Source organism: Camellia sinensis, chromosome 4, assembly GCF_055761805.1.
Source record: "Camellia sinensis isolate YWXY chromosome 4, ASM5576180v1, whole genome shotgun sequence".
In the NCBI taxonomy this organism is placed as follows: domain Eukaryota; kingdom Viridiplantae; phylum Streptophyta; class Magnoliopsida; order Ericales; family Theaceae; genus Camellia; species Camellia sinensis.
In genome coordinates this window covers 205030980-205048586 of record NC_138964.1, presented here as the reverse complement: position 1 = coordinate 205048586, position 17607 = coordinate 205030980, and the positions used below count along the sequence as shown (strand labels likewise).

The 17607-nt window shown below is 38.2% G+C and overlaps 1 pseudogene; it reads right to left on the bottom strand.

Moving 5' to 3' along the window:
• Window positions 1-15063: 15063 nt before the first annotated feature.
• On the bottom strand, window positions 15064-15701 carry LOC114271606 (ubiquitin fusion degradation protein 1 B pseudogene; annotated as a pseudogene).
• Window positions 15702-17607: the final 1906 nt, after the last annotated feature.

Below are 17607 nucleotides of genomic sequence, written 5' to 3'. Positions count from 1 at the left end.
GGTCGTAGGCCTTTTTTCCTGTTTGGAGACCAATTTTCGGTTTTTGGAGTCGTCGGCCGTGTGCCTCGGTTCGAGACCGCTTAACTACCTCTGTTTGCTCCGATTTTTGGCACACACCTTGTTTCCTCCCTTTAGAGGAACATTGTGGCCCGGGAGACCACCATCGTGATCATACGCCACTTCCGATGCCTAACAGCCTGTTTTCGGGGCCCCAGACTGCGCGTTTTGGCCCCCGAACCTTTGTTTTGCATCTGTCTTGGTCCATTTTTGGTAGGGACCCTATTTTCATTGCTAGGGAGGTGGTAGTATGGTGGGAGGCCACCTTTTTCCCTTGAAAACCAACTTTCTCTTTTTCTCTCTCCTAAAGCCGATTTTTCTGACAGAAAGCTGGTTTTTCTCACTTTTGAGCCACAATTTCTAGCTTTTCATACCACCATTGTGTTGTGCTCATCCGGGAGGCCACCAATATGGGTAAGCTGACCAGTAATTCTTCTTGACCCTTTTGAACCTTGCTAAAAAGCTGGTTTTTCTCTCTCTTAGGTCACATTTTCTGGTTTTCCACCATACAGCTGTGTTGCACTCATCTGGGAGGCCACCTTTCTGGGGTGGCTGGCCAGCATTTCTCCTTGAACCTTTTGATCACTGGTCGGCCAACCAGGGGAAGTGGCCACCATGCTTCTTGTTTTTTGCTCTCTTTGAATGCAATCCAGCTGTGCCAGCTGGGAGTCATTTGGACCATCCTCCATACACGTGTATGGAGGATATTTGAGGCTTCTTAGAGAAGCTTTGTCTTCATTTGCAAGGGTTCAACAATTTTTGCTAAGGCATATACACTCCACCCTCCATAGCTCTCTTCTTCAAGCTCCAAACCCTAATATTCTCACACCATTTGCACTACACCTCATAGCCTACCACCTCCACCATCCATTCAAGCATCTTGGAGCTAATTTTTAGAGGTTGAAGAACTCCTTTCTTGGTCCAGAAGTTGCTGGAAATCTGCTCTTCAAGGGTGAGTCTCTATTTCCCCTTTTCTTGCATTATTTTGCTCCATTGATTAGCCTTGTTTGAAAGCTTTTTTGGACTTTGTCATAAACTTAAAAGTGTCTTATTTTGAGCTCCTCTTGAAGTTTTATTAAGGACACTTTTCTATTTGAGGTCATATCCCTCCTTGTATGCTCTATCCCTCTTTGTAGGCTTATCTTGCTTCATATCTAAGTCCTACTTGTGAGCATTTTCGAGATTTTTCATAAACTGAAAATTTTTTCCTTATGAGCTTATAAACATGTTTACTTATGGTTACTTTTCTGTTTGGGGTCATCTCCCCCCTTTCATGCTTCATTTCCTCATGTTTTGAGCCTTGCATTGGCCTTGGTTTGGACTTTTAGCCACTATGTGTTTTTGAGCTTCAAAATCAGAGAGGGGTGACCCTCTCACCCCTTGTTCTCTTTACTAGCATTGTTGGCCTTCCAAAGGGCCCCTTACTTGCATGTTGTGAAGTCACTTTTTAGGCCTAATTTGGTGAGTTTCAAGGTCTTCCTTAGCTCTGTCCAGAGCCTCTTTGACCATATTTTATGTCTATAATGCATGTGTAGAACAATTCCATTCAAGGCCTCTCAAAGGGGCCTTTCATTGCGCGTTTCCTTGACCCATTTCAGGACCAATTTGGTGAGTTTTAGGGCTATAATAATTGATTTCTAGAGTTGGTTTTGCCATGCTAAGTGTTCTTGTTGTGTGTGTTGAGTAACCCCTTGCATGGCCCTCCAAAGGAGCTCATTATTTTTGGATACATTGGATGCATTTCAGTGGTTATTTGAGGTTTATTTGACATATCATGTTCCTATTTTTGGCTGGTTTGGTGACCTCTCTTATACTTCATGTACATGCCATGTAAACCATGCTTACTAGTCTAGGTTGCGTGTTGTTTTAGCCCTTCATGTTAGCATATTTTGGCTATGCCTTAAACTGATAATGTGCTTATTTTGGACTGCCCTAGCTCTATTTTTGGGTCTTGTGGTTGAATGATGTTAGTTTTTCATGCTTGTAGTTCAAGGTCCATTCTTACCTTTGAGTTTTGAGATCCATTCCATGCATATACTGAGGTATTTTCATGCCTTGGGGTCATTTTTCATAAAATTTCAGAGCTTACATGAATGCCATGTTGCCATGTTTTCATCTCTTTAAATGCGTTTGAGAGTCGGGCTTGTATGCCTCATTTATCGACCATTGAATGAGCTTCATTCCGTTGCATTCTGAGCCATCATTTTAGGCCATTTTCCCACTGTTTCAGACCTGCCTAGGATCTGTTCAAGGTTGGTTTTGCCTTTGGTGCATTGCTTTGGGTACCTCTAGTGTAACGCATTTCACTAGTTTCGGTACCTGGGCCCCTAGCTTGCATTGTGTGCCATATTTGCATGTTTCGGGACCATATTTCATGCTGTTTTAGAGCTGTAATTTATGCTATTCCATGTCATGTTTCATCCTTACCATGCTTTGGTAGAGTGGCATTCCATGCCTTAGGTTCGGTCCTTGGTATTCGTGCATGTGTGCACGTATTTCGGGTGTCTCATTTTCATCTAATGGCCACTGATGTGAGTGTGGCTGAGGTCCACTCATTTTGGTATAAGTCCATCATGCATTGTGTATACCATTTCGGTCCATAGCATTGCGTATGCTATGTTGCATGTTAGAGCATTGTGTATGCCATGTTACATCGAGCATTGTGTATGCGATTTCATAGCATTGCGTATGCTAGTTTGTATGTTAGTCGCATTGTGTATGTCCTCTCATTTGCATTGTGTTTGGGATAGGAGTTAGCCCAAGCACGAGAAACGAGAGACATTTCGTACTCCAAGTGACGGAACGTGTCTCAATTCCCAGTCGTCGACACTTCGGATTACCCATGATGGAGTTTAGGTCTTGCTGTGTTTTCATGTGCATTCATATCACATCGAGTCATGCAATTCTACTCCTCAGCCATCATGCATCGAGATGCGTGATTGGTGAGACGAGAATCGAGGACTACACTCCCTGAAGAGTAGTCCTGCATACATATGTGAAAATACTTTGCTGTGCCCCTTTCTTGCTCTCTGTTGCAGCAAATTAGAAATCAACAGCCTTCTAGAGCCTGGCATAGCATTCCGAGATTAATTGCAAACAGAGGCAAATCGGGGCATCGCAATGGATTTCCGCGCCAGGCAACTCAAGCATGCATCTTTCATCATTCGGAACAGAGCTGAGGCGGTCCATAAGCTTGCATGCTAATTTACTTGCTTTCCTAGTTAAATTGTTAATTAATTAGGGTTTTATACTTATTCGGACTGTATTATTTATTCGGACCCTCCGAGCGAGGGCACAATTGTAATAAGTGTGCGTGCGTGTGATGTATGTCTTCCAACCCCATGTCTTTCTCCCTTTTATTTACCCGCTTATGATGGTTAGATTAGGGCATGTTTCAATTAGCATACTTATACTTGCATGTTTGCATCATTCATCTGTATTGCATGCACCGAGCTCGGCGCATTATACTAACTGCATTGTTTTTCAATTCCTAATTGAATACTTGTTAGTTGTAGCATTTCACATGCCATCCTTAGAATAGCCGAGCCTACTATAGTTGCATTTTGCATGTGTTGCATTAAGCATTTCTGTATATTTAGGATCATGCATGATTTCTAATCAGCTTCTATTTTGGCTTGGAATACTCGGTAAGTTTTATGCTTTAGCATCCTTGCATGCGTGTGAGTGACTGCCATGATAGCACGCTTACCATGAGGCTATTTGCTTATGTGATATACCTGCTTGAATGCATGTGGGTGAAGGTTGGGTTATTTGGATTGGAACAATTCATCGGCTGTGAGTTTTTAAGCCCACTTGAGAGTGACAAATCATCTTGTTTTCTAAGCTTATCCGAGGGTGGCAAAACCTGCATTTTAAGCCTACTTGCGAGTAGCAAACCATTTTCAAAACAAACTTGAGATGTGTTGTTCCAATTCAAGCGATCCGGTTTATATTTGTATGCTGTGCGCATCACATAGTAAATCTAGGCTAATAACCAGAATAAGAATACATAATGTTTTCAAAACTTGATATCATGGTTAGTAGAGGCCGATTTTTGATCGGGCGAGCGGGGGTGCTCACGAAGTAACCTTCCCCAATCGTACCCAAGTTCCCGAGCCGAGACAACTTTGGTGATAACGGACACGTGGCCTTAGGCAACGAGTCAGGGTTTCCTAAATTTTCCAAAATAAAATATTTAGGTGGCGACTCTGTATCTGGCAAAGTAGTCCATGATTGGCACTTCTTTCAAAAAAATCTGTTTTCAAAAACGATTTGCCGGATTTGGACTCTTTGATGATTCATCGGTCTTGCATTGTACTCTGCAAGATTAGATACAGGACCATGACTTTGAGTCCTAAACTGTGGTGAGCCCAAATGAACAGAACGGGACTCATCCTCCAGGGACGTTCGGGGACATCTACAGAGGCCACCAAACCAGTCAAAAACAGAATCATGGCATGTCAAATGAAGCCCCAAAACCCATTGAAATATAGTCCATGCATGCAAGAATGATAGGCTCCTTTAATAGGCCATAAAGAGGGTTATTCTACACATGCAAGATGGACTTCCAATATGGAAAAATCAGCTCTGGACAGAGCCTATGCAGGTCCTAAAACTCACTAAAAATGGCCTGAAACATGCTCAAGAAGTGTGCAAATATAGGCCCCTTTGTAAGGCCAAGAATGCCAATAAACAAGACAAGGAGAGAGAGGGTCACCCCTCTCTGATTTTGGCTCTCAAAAACACATAATAACCACTGAAAATCCGCTGAATTTTAGTGGTCAAAAGGACCAACAAAGCTCAACACAAAGACCCTAATGCATGGCTTAAAGCAAGATGAAATGAAGCATGCAAGGGGGTAGATGACCCCCAACAGAAAAATGGTCTAAACAAACATGTTAAGGACCTCAAAATAAGACTTTTTTTAGTTTATGAAAAATCCCAAATATGCTTACAAACTAGGCTAAGAGATGGAACAAAACAATGCCAAAAAGAGGGAAATAGAGTGTTACCCTTGTAGCCAAAGGGACCAGCAGCTTCTGGACCAAAACAGCATGCCTTCCACTTCTGAAAATGGCCTCCAAGATGTTTAGAGTGATGGTGGAGGGGAGGTGGTATGCAATAGGCCAAGAATAAGGGACTTTTGGAGCTCAAATGTAGAGATATAGAGGGATGTATGTATCTTGCCTTAAGCCAAAAAATCTGAACCTTTGCACATGAGGAAGAGGGTCTCTCTTATAGAGGAACAAAAGTCCAAGCTTCTTCAAGAAGCTTGTCTAAAGGTCCAAGCTTCTTGAGGAAGCTATAGCAAAAAGGGTCAAGCTTCTTGAAGAAGCTAGAGCCAATGGGTCAAGCTTCTTCAAGAAGCTAAAAAAGGGTCAAGCTTCTCTTAGAAGCATAGAGCAAAGGGCCAAGCTTCTTTATGAAGCCAAAATAAGGTTGTCAATCCTCCATACACGTGTATGGAGGATGCAGTCGGTGGCTTCCAGCTGGCACAGCTGGCACCAACTCAGTGAGGCAGAAAAGGAGAAAGTTGGCCGACCAGTTCAAAAAGGTTCAAGTGAGCAAAGACTGGTTGGCAGCCTCTAGGGGTGGTCTCTACACTCAAAGCAAGCAAGTGGTGTGGTGGGAGACCAGCAATTGTGGCTCAAAAGTCAGGGAGACCAGCTACCTGACAAGAAAATTGGCTGACCCGGGAAAGGTGGTCTCCAAGGAGAAAAGGTGGTCTCCCACCCTTATACCACCTTCCAAACAATGAAAATAGGGTCCATGCCAAAAATGAACCAAGACGGATGCAAAACGAGGATTTGGGGGCCAAAACGCGCAGCCGGGTGCCCCAAAAATTGACTGTTAAGCATCGAAAGTGGCGTGCGACCACGAAGGTGGTCTCCCGGGCCACAGTGTCCCTCTAGAGAGAGGAAACAAGGTGTGTGCCAAAAATCGGAGCAAACGGAGAAAGTTAAGCGGTCCCGAACCGAGGCGCACGACCGACGGCTTCGAAAACTGAAAACTGGTCTCCAAACGGGAACAGTGGTCCACGACCATGAGAAGTAGCCTACGGCCACCGATAGATGGTCTACGAGACCTCTCCCTCCCTTCGGAAAGAGAAAACAGAACCTGGTTTGCAAACCGAGGCAAAGCACAAAAGAGTCCCGAAGTCCGGAGGCAAAGCTCTCAGCCAAGACTCCGTAACCTCAGAACGAGCACAACATGCACCATCACCGAGCGCTCAATCGATGACGTCTGAGTCTTAAGGTCGGTCAAAAATGGGGTGTCTACAGAACCTTATTTGGACAGCAAGTTCTTCCACATTTACTTAATGGGAAGTGAGGGTTTAATGGATTAGGTTGGGATTTTTTATGTAGTAGTCCAAAAGGAATGGTTTCTCTTGTTAGTACAATTCTAAAATGAGTTTTACTCTTTCAAATACATTAGTAGTTTAATGGGCTATGAGGTAGATTTTTCTTGGATATTAATGGGCTAGGGTTTTGAGGACTGAATATCTTTGTTCGGGGTTGTAAATAAAACTACAACAATAGTAATTTGGATGCTTTGTGATGTAGGATCATTTATTTTTATCACCAAATTAAGGTTTAATTTTAGATTTGTCTTATAGATGATTGGGACATGGATTTTGCTAAATAGTGAGTTTAACGTTTTAAAATCAAATCTGGCAAGCAGCTCTGTAAATGCAATGACACTTTAAGAAAATAAGAAAGTGAAAGCAAAGGAGGAGAAGAAAACAAGTGAAGCATTTTGTAGAACAATCTCTGTTTGGGGTTGTGAATATCTTTTTGGATAATAAAGCGTTAACATGTGTACAATAGCTTTGGTTTGTGTGCTTTGTTTAGTTTTACAATTTTTTCTTGACTTTCTTAGCAGGTGTGTTTTTATTTTTTATTTTTGTGTTGACGTGATGTTTATACTTTGGTGTTGATGCGAAGCTTACACTTTGGTGTTTGTTAATAAAAACGAAATATCTATAATAAAATTAAAATATATTCTTAAGTTTTATTGGGCGTGCCTTCAGGCACGGGTTATTCCTATTATATATATACACATATTTTGAAATTTTATGAATGTTTTTCACTTGTTAGAAATTGTTGGGCTTGTTTGAAATTTTTATGAATTTTTATGAATGTTTTTTGAAATTGTTGGCCTCTAATAATTTTTTTTTTATGAATCATAGTCTTGTAAATTCATTCTGCAATGTTTATAATGTTTCTTTTGACAGTTCCAATTCAATAATTAAGAAGAAGGATTGGAACTTGTGGATTGATGCTGGAAAGAATGTGGTGAGGAGAGAGAATATAGAGGCCGTTGTGAGGAGGGTGATGGACGGCGGTGATGATGACAAAGAAGGCTAAAGTGCTGGGAGAGATGGCATTGAAAGCTATTAAAAAAGTTGGATCATCTCAGAGAAATTTGACGGTGTTGATTGAAGAGCTTGAGCAACTAAGAGATCAAAATGTCTCTGTTCTTCATTGCTTATTACATTTTGTTGAAATAAGGCATTCGAATGGCTTTTAATAGTTAAATTTTGTATATAGTTGGAAATTGAATGCTACAGGTTGTGGAGAAAATATTTTTATTGAATGGTTGAGAATTGAATGAATGAATGAATGGATGAATGTATGAATAATTTTGTATATACACAGGTTTTAGGTGGCGCAAAAAATATTACAGAACAAATTATAAAAACTAAATTAGACCTTTTGACGACTAAACAAATATCACAAGTTGACTTTTGGCTATTAAAATTTTAGTCGCCCATTGTGAAAAAGTGAAACTTTTGGCTACTAAACTTTTAATCGCCAATTATAAAAAGAAACTTTTGACTACTAAATGTTTAGTCACCAATTCTCAAAAAGTGAAACTTTTGACTACCAAAAATTTAGTCGCCAAACATACACGCTCAATTGGCTACTAAATAATTTAGTCGCTAAAAGTAAAAATATATATATATTTAATTATTTTTAAAAAATATATAGCGACTAAAGTTTTAGTCACCAATAGGTCACTTTTGGCTACCAAAAAAATTTTAGTTGTCGATTGTTTTCCCAACGGATCTATTGGTGACCAAACCGGCGACCAAATATATTAGTCGGCAAAAGTGATTGGCGACTAAAATAAGGTTTTTGGCTACTAAAATTTTAGTCGCCAAAAGTAAAATTTTTTGTAGTGAAAGCAGTTTTTAAAATTATTTAAAAGTATTTCTTAAAAATAAGTGTTTAAAAAAAATTTGTTAAACAAGTTTTATAAATCAAATTTTGTTTTTGTTTTTCAAGAATAAAGAAATAAAAAAAAAATATATACCATAGTTGAAGAGACTGCAAGTGGCGTGGGGAACAACTTGGTGGTTGAGGAGTGTATGGAGTTGGCGGTGGCAGAGAGTAGCCTTGAGGCTAATGATGACAATCTAAGGACTGAGGAGCAGCTATTTACACCTGGCTTTCTTACGAGTTTAAATGGGGCTGATGTTCATGGGCCTGGTATTAGCCTTGAAGTAAATTTGGGCCATTTATATGGTCCAGTGGAGTACAATAGATTTGATATTGTAGTGAGGGGTCCAAATATACAACCTAATGGTATAACTAATTCTATTTGGGCTCCTAAAAGACCCAGCATGCCTACGGTGCAAACAAGTCCACCCGGAGTTATAAGCAGCAGAACTAATGATCAGAAGTCAAAAAGGAAAGGTAAAAGAAAGGTAAGTTTTGCTGGAGCATCAAAATCAGCTAATGAGGTCAGTGGGTATGCATACCTTGCTCGATTGTATGGTCATAAAGGTGCATCATTAAGCAAGTCCTCCCCTAAATGTGCTGTTTTTAGGGCTGCTGCTGCAGCTTTGTCACTATCTGCTTCTAATGAGAGTCACTCTGGCAATAGAAGTCATATCCTTAGTGAGGCACAAGCAAACATTTTGTTGGGGAAAATTCTGGGCATTAACTATAAAGGCAAAGAGGCTGAACTTCTGGAAAAAATGGTGGACCTAGAAGTTGTTGACAGAGAAAGGAGGAAGGCAAAGAGGAAAAAATAGGAGCATTGAGTCTCTCCACGGGGTCTGTTTGGTATTAAAATTGTTTTCTAATGAAGTTGATGTCTTGGAATGTTAGAGGATTGGGGAAGCTAGAAAAGAGGGGAAGGATTAGGAAGCTCATCTATGAAAGAAATGTTGATATTGTGCTTCTTCAGGAGACAAAACAAGCTTTTATTACGGAGAATGTTGTTAGAGCTTTGTAGGGAAAGAGAAACATGGAGTTTATGGCTGTGGGTTTTGAAGGGACTGCTGGGGGTCTTCTTTGTATCTGGGACCCAGATTTTTTTCAGCTGGTGGATTGTTGCAGTAATAGAAGATTTGTTCTCTTATCAGGTATTTTGTTAAATACTTTTGAGTGTACTATTGTGAATGTGTATGCCCCCAATGAGGTGGGTAGTAGATGTAAATTTTGGGATTCCTTACTCAAGTTAAAATCTGAGTTCCCAAAACCATGGTGTTTGGGGGGAGATTTGAATGAGATTAGGAATATTGGTGAAAGGGTGGGCTGTTCCAGAAGAGATAAAGGAGTGAGGGATCTAAATTCTTTCATAGAGAGTTGTGAGTTGCATGATCTACCTTTGTTAGGCAGGAAGTTCACATGGTGCAATGCTCAAGATGAGGAGAAATGAAGTAGGATCGATAGAATTCTGCTTAATTCGGAGTGGCTGCTGAGGTATAATTTCAAAGTTTGGGGTCTTCCTAGGCTTTTTTCTGATCATTGCCCTATTTTGTTAATGGATGACATGAGGGATTGGGGGCCTAAGCCTTTTAGGTTCATTAATGCTTAGACTAGTCATCTAGTTTTCCCTCTTTAGTGGCTAAGGTTTGGCATGAATCTAGCATTATTGGGAGGGCTGGGTATGTTTTGTTTCAGAAACTGAAAATTCTAAAGGTGGAGCTGAAAAAATGGAATTTTGAAGTTTTTGGGAATCTTGTTACAAAACTCAAGAAGGCAGAGGAGGAGTTGGTTGAGCTGGACATTGTGGCTGAAGATAGACCTCTGGTAGAGGCTGAGAGGATTAGAAGAAGAGAAGTGAGAGATGAAGTTTGGAAGCTTAATCGAATGATGGAATGGTTATGGCAACAAAAATCTAGAGTAAATTGGACCATTAATGGGGACAAAAATACTAAGTATTTTCATCTTATGGCTAGCAGCAGAAGGAGTAGAAATTCTATTTCTACCATCACAGTAGAAGGAGAAGTGTTTGAGGAGCCAGAGAAGGTAAGGTATGAGGTTATACAACATTTTAAGAGGCAGTACACTGAAAGGTGGGAAAGAAGACCAGTTTTGGGTGGTGCCTTTAAATCAGTTTCAGAAAGTGCTGCGTTCCATGCTCTAGAAGCTAGTTTTTCTGTAGATGAAGTTAAGGCAGCTGTTATGGAGTGTAGTGGTGATAAGGCTCCAGGCCCTGATGGGTTTAATTTGTTGTTTTTTTAGAAATTTTGGAAGATAGTTCATTCTGAGGTTATGCATTTCTTGCAGGATTCTCATGCTTATAGCAAGCTTTCCTATGGTTTTAACAGCTCATTTATCACTCTTATACCTAATTCTGATAACCCCATTGGACTGTCAGATTATCGGCCTATTGGTTTGGTGGGTAGTAGTATGTACAAGATTCTCTCCAAGGTTCTGGCTAATAGACTTAAGAGAGTTCTTCCTGCTGTTATTGGTGAAACACAATCTGCTTTCTTGGGAGGGCGAAGTATATTGGATGGTGTTTTTATTGCTAATGAAATTGTTGATGGATGGAAAATATCCAAAAAAAGAGGTGTTATTATCAAACTAGACTTCGAGAAAGCTTATGGTTCAGTTAATTGGGCATTCTTATTCTCTATGTTATCTAATTTTGGTTTTGGGTCAAAGTGGGTATCATGGATCAAGGAGTGTATATCTACAGCAAGGATGTCTGTTTTAGTGAATAGCTCTCCAACTGAGGAATTTTTACCACAGAGAGGTCTCAGACAAGGTAATTCTTTGTCTCCTTTCTTATTCAACATAGTGGCTGAAGGTCTGAATATTTTACTGAATAGGGCAAATGAAAAAGGCATTCTCAAAGGGGTAAAAGTTGGTGTAAATGAGGTTATGATATCTCATCTTCAATTTGCTGATGATTTCATAATATTTTGTGAAGCAGATATGGATCAAATTGTACTCACAAAGAGGATCTTAAGATGTTTTGAAATCCTGTCTGGCATGAGAATTAATTTTCACAAGAGTGTGGTGTGTGGAGTTAGAGTGGAGGAGGATACTCTGGCATCTTTCGTAGATATTTTGAATTGCAAGGTACATGGCCTGCCACTTAAATTTTTGGGGCTGCCATTAGGTGCTAATCTAGGTAGGAAGTCTACTTGGAAGCCAGTTTTGGATAAAATAAGATCTAGGTTGTCTGGGTGGAAGCGAAGGTTCCTTTCCTTTGGAGGTAGATTAACTTTGATTAAGTCCGTGTTATCTAGCCTTCCTATCTACTATCTATCTTTGTTTAAAATGCCTCTTGGAGTGGTTAGAGAGATTGAAAGGTTGGAAGCTTCTTTCCTCTGGGGAGCGATTGGTTTAAAGAGGAAAGTTCATTTGGTGAAGTGGGCTGAAGTATCAAAAAATAGAAATCAAGGTGGGTTGGGGATTAGGAGAATCAAGGATGTCAATGACAGTTTGATTCTTAAATGGTGGTGGAAATTTGGTAGTGAGGTAAATGCCCTTTGGAGAAGAGTGTTGTGCAGCAAGTATATGATTGAGGAGACTAATTGGATGCCACCAGTGCTCTCATCATCTATTCACTCTAGAATCTGGAATGATGTTCTTGCAACTGTTGGTCGTAATCCACCTCTTGTGGAGTTCTTTTTGGGGAAGTATCAGATAAAGGTTGGTAATGGGTGCATAATCAAGTTTTGGTATGATAAGTGGGTCGGTGATAGATGTTTTAAAGACAAGTTTCCTAGACTTTTTAGTCTGTCAAATGATAAGGATGGTACACTATCCTGTTATTCAGTAAGAAAATCCAGTGAGGAGGAGTGGGATTTATCTTTCCGAAGGGATTTATACGATTGGGAGAAGGAGGAGGTAGCTAGTATGGCAGCAATTTTAGGGGTGGCTCCATCTTTGAGGGTTGATGTAGAAGATTATCCTATTTGGAATGGTTCTCTTGGTGGTAGTTTCAAGGTTTCTGATCTTTATCGATTCAGTGATGCTAGTATGGGCCCTCAACTCAAAATTTGTAAGTTTGTGTGGAATAATGGTATTCCCCCCAAAGTCCAATTTTTCGGGTGGTTGGTTTGGAGGAATAGAGTTAAAATCGGGGATTTTTTTACAACATATCGGTGTCCTTAATAGTAATGCATCTATCTTATGTGCCTTTTGCAAAAATGAAAATGAATCTGCTTCTCACGTTCTATTACACTGTCCATTTTCTTGGCAAGTTTGGTCTAACCTAATGCTATGGTGGGGGTGTGTTTGGGTGGTGCCAAGGACAATTAATTGTCTATTCATTGGTGGATAGGTTGGGATTATAAGAAATTGGTTAGGAGATTGTGGAGAGCCTTACCATTTATTGCTCTATGGTCCATTTGGAAGTTAAGAAATGATTGTATGTTTAATGGAGCACAGCCATGTGGGTTTGAGTTATGTAAGACAATTAAGTTCAGATTTGCTATGTGGGTTAAAGCATCTTCTAAGGGATTCATGTACTCTACCATGGAATTAATTAATAATTTGGATCAGATTAAGCAATGCAGCTGAGGTGGATCCAGTTTGGAATTTTGCTGTGTGGATTCAGTTTTGGATGCAGGTTACTGGTCTGTGTTGGGCCTAGAGACTTGGTTGGTTTTGCTGATGTCTGAGATTGCTATGGTCTGGGCAGTTAATTTGAGGTGCTCTTAGTCTTCAGAGGTTGGGTTGAGGGGCTAGCAATGCGATATGTTGCTAGAATCTGGTCTGCAATTGTGGTGCTCTGTTTGCTAAGGTTTATGCTGCTGATATGTTAGATGACTGCTGTGTTTTGCAGATGGTGGAGTGGTTTGGCCTACAATTGGTATGTTGCTTTGTTGTGGCTATAAGGTCTGAGGCTGGGGAGTGGTAATGTTAATGCCCCTTATGTTATGCTTTTGAGATCTTGAGTCAGATGCTGCTTTGCTTGTGAGAGGATCTGCAGGTGGATGGCTACTATTTTCTGGTGTATGAATGGCTTACGGTGGCTGTTGTGGACTGCTGTATATTAAGCTTTATTTTGCTGGACTGCCTTACTCAGTGGGTCTGCACCAGCAGATTGGTGGTGGGTGCATTAATCATGTTTTGTTGTGGTAATTTTACCAGTCCATCATGTTGCTGCAGAGTAGATGAAATTTAATTGCCATGATAGGTTCAGTGGGATGATAGGAGTTATGCTGTTATGTTCAAATTTCAGTTGCCAAGTCCAAATTTTGTTTTGTGGCTGCTATGCTGTTGTGGCTGCTAAACCAGTCCACCAGTCCTGGTTTCTGATGGGTTGCATTTCATTGGATCTGGATTGGCTCTAAAGTTCATTTTGGTGAGTTGGTTATGGTCCTTGGTATGGTTTGTTATGTTGTTGGTGTGTTGGTCCCTGCTCAGATAGGATCAATCTCAGATATGATGTGGCTCTAGGTTCAATCTCAAATTTGGTGTGTTGTACTGTGGCTCTAGTTTTAATCTCAGATATGATGTGGCTCTAGTGGTTGTTTTTTGGCTGCATTGAAGGACTGCTTGGTTGCTATTGTTTGTTTACTTTTCCAAGGTCACTAGCCAGGTTTGTTTCTGGTTTTGAGCCAGGTTCAGTTCTGTTGCTGGTATGAGGTTGGTCTGTTATTGGACTGTTGGATTTCTTTGTTGTTCGCTACTTTGTTTCTTTTCTTTTTGGGTTTGGTTCCTCACCAAACTCCTGGGGTGAGCTAGCTTGCTGCTCTTCCCCTCATTTTTTGATGTAATCTCTGCTTTTGTATGGTTTTTGCATCAATGAAAGTTCTCTTTTGCTGATAAAAAAAATATATATATATATATATATATACCAAAAACCCTTCATAAGTCGGTCAATGTAGTCCATCTCGTTAACAAAAGTGAGAATATGAATTTGTTACATTAATCGTGATGACATGAGAGTTATTTAACTTATATTAAACGAAATATTAAAAAATTATTTACAAATTAATTTAATGAATGAGTGTTGGAATAAATAAAAAAAAATTCTTTAGAAGAGTCTCAAACCTCAACTTGAAAAACAAAACGTAAAAGAATTGCAAATTGGTTTCAAATCAACATTTAATAAGGTAAGATTCTCGTATATTATTACTTTTAGATTATTTTTTTCAATAATTTCACAGTGTCCATATATTTTGTTCTAAAAGTGTCCAAATTTGTGATTACACGTTGTGATAAATAAAATGTAATAAAAAATATATATATATATATATAATCATCATCTTTTTGTCTACATTTTTTTTTTCCACAAGAATTTTTTTTTCTTTATTTTTATTGTTTTGTTAAAAGAAAACAAATATTTTATTATTATATGAAGTTTTTTTGAAAAGCAAATCAGGATCCAAAACATATTAATGACATATTGCTTCATCCCTATCAACCACAAATAATTTAAAAGAACAAAAAAAAAAAAAAAAGTAAAGAAAACCAAAAACTAATATGGTATGCAAATTCAACAACTTCCTCTATGGTTTTCCACATAGAACAAAAAGCAAATAAAAATCAGACAATATAACTACAAAATCACAAGAATTTCCATATCGCAGGGAAAAAAAGAAAAATCCACAAGATCACTCTGCTAATGTATGCTTCTTGCCCTTGAACGGTTCAAACTTCTTTTCATTCTCTGAACTTTCATCATTCTTTGACACCGTTGCTGGTTTCTCCAAATTCTGGACTTCATTGGATCCAAACACAAGCTTTCCCATTCGCTTTCGAGCCCCAACTTTCGCTCCATCCTCCATTCTTACCTTCTTTGAATTCAGAATGGCTGTAGAACGGTTGTAGAACTGCCATCTATGTGCCTCGCCGTGCCAGTAAACGGTCTAAACTCAGTTTCTTTTTCCTCGTTTACAATCTCCGATCGAACTGATTTTCGGGTTCAGTACAATCTAAAGGAATCGCAAAATCGACCTCACAGTCTGTTTCAATCACGCTTATTACAAAACCAGGCTTAGTTTGAACCACATCAATGTAAAATTTCTTATTGTTGTGCATTAGCATGATAGTATCGCTGGTGCTCAAACAAGAAAAGTTGCGAAGCTTCGCTTCCAATAAAGCTTTAGGGTTTGAAAGCTCGATAAACTCCTTCTTATGAGGCTGCAACTTTATGTAAGTCCCTTTTGGAAGGCTCGCACTCTTGATCAGAACGACATCTCCTTCCTCGAGTCCCATGTTTTTCATCATCCACCGTGGCGTGTAGATGTTGCCTTCCTCGGCGGTGAACTCTAAAACTCCACAGTGAGAAACTCGTCCGGTTTTAGGGTTTAGGGTTTCCAACAACATAGGGTAATCGATCTTGAGGCTCGTGAGCCGGTCGAGAGAGGAAAGAGGCATTATAATCTTGTCTCCGTTGTCTAAGTTTGGCATGTCGGTGTGGTGGCAGAAGTAATGTTGCTCGTACGAGTCGTGATTGTCCATGGCGCGGTGAATTTGTTTGAAGAAGAGAAACCCTACAAATATGAGAAAGTGACCTGAGTTTTGGTGAGGGAATTAGTAAGAAACACTCGGTATATATATAGGGTAAGTGTTTTGTTGAGTTTTGGAAGTCCCATTCCTAGTCTGTTTCAGTAAGTTTAGATTGATCTGAGAAGGGAAACTCTCCATTCTTACATAAATGAATAATATTAGAGATTATGAAAAAAATATTATAAAATATATCACGAAGATTTTTCATCATTTGATTAGTGTGTGGTGTTTTATTGTATGTATAATCTAAATGTAGATATTCTTTTATGATATATTTTTTTTATGATTCCTAACAATACTCTACATAAAATTATAGAGTAGGCCTTCTATCTAGTCCGCGTTCGCAGGCTACATTATTCAGTTGGGCAAATGAGCAAATCATAGGCCTTATGACGATAATTTTGTCCCCATAGATTGTCTATAAAAAAAATTAAGTTATTCGATAATTAAAACCATATTACTTCATTGCATTTGTTTTTAAAAATAATATAGACAGTTTATTTTTAAAATTGTTCTTATCATTTATTTTTCCTAAAGGAACTATGAAAAAAAAAAATAGTTACAACAATCAGATCAATATGATTTTTCGTATGAATGTATTTTATACATAGAAACCTACAATTTAAAATGAATTGAATTATTGAAATGGGATTGTGGTGGGCCTATAAAGCAAATCGGATAGTCCAATCCACAAAAAAGTGGACAAGAGGGAAGCTCTGCTCATACAAAAATAACACAAGAACAATATGACAATAATTTTGCAGATAGAAAGTATCTTCACTGTGTTTTGTTTGAGCCACATTATTTTATACAAATATTTGTATGAATTTTTTTATTTTTATTCAATCTAGGAAGAAAAAGCCTAAGTCAAGAGAAGATTTTCACATGTATGTGAAATAAAAAAGTGAGCCCCACATGTAAACTCCCCTACATGAATCTGTCACCTTTCCCTCTCATTCACATCTTATTTGTGAATTTTGGGGGGAGAATGACTGAAAAGTACATTTAAGAAGATACGTGCATCAATAAGTCTTTTTCACTTTTTGATGCACTGAAAAGTTTTATTTACTTTCTAATCGTTACCATAAAATTCTAATTTTTTTTTTCATTTCTTGGGAGTGTTTTTATAAAAAAAAATATTCCTTGTTTTCACTTTTTAAAAAATATTTTTCAGAAAATTTTACTTTCTTATTTTTTGTGTTTTTTTGTTTTTACTGAATTTTTTTAATATTTTAAGTAATTTTTTTACTTTTTAGATACACCTAACATAAATACACCTAAAAAGTAAAAAAATTGTAAAAAAAATCTTTTAAAAATTCACAAAATACCAAAAATATAAAAAATATAAGAATTCAGTATATTTTTTATATTTTTATGTATTTATTAATTTTTTAAAATATTTTTCACAAATTTTTTACTTTTTAGATATATCTAAGTAATGTGCATCTAAAAAGTAAAAAAAAAATTTAAAATTTAAAAAATATTCACTAAAAACAAAAAAACACGAAAACCAAAAAAGTCAATTTTCAAAAAACTTAATCTAAAAAACTCAAACCAAAGACACTAATTATTTTTTAGCGATAGATTTAGAAAATTGTTATAAAAAAATGGCACTAATTGTGATTCTTTGATGGCAAATTTTAAAAATTGTCACTGATTATTAATTTTTATAAACATATTATAACACGAGATGTGAGTAATGAACTCATTTATTTATTATTCCAATCACAGCTGAATTGGAAAATACTAATATATTCGGTCAAGTTGATGCAGATAACATCCACAATTTGGTTACGGTTTTCAGAAACCAGTCCAACTTGAAAACGGCCCATTCCAA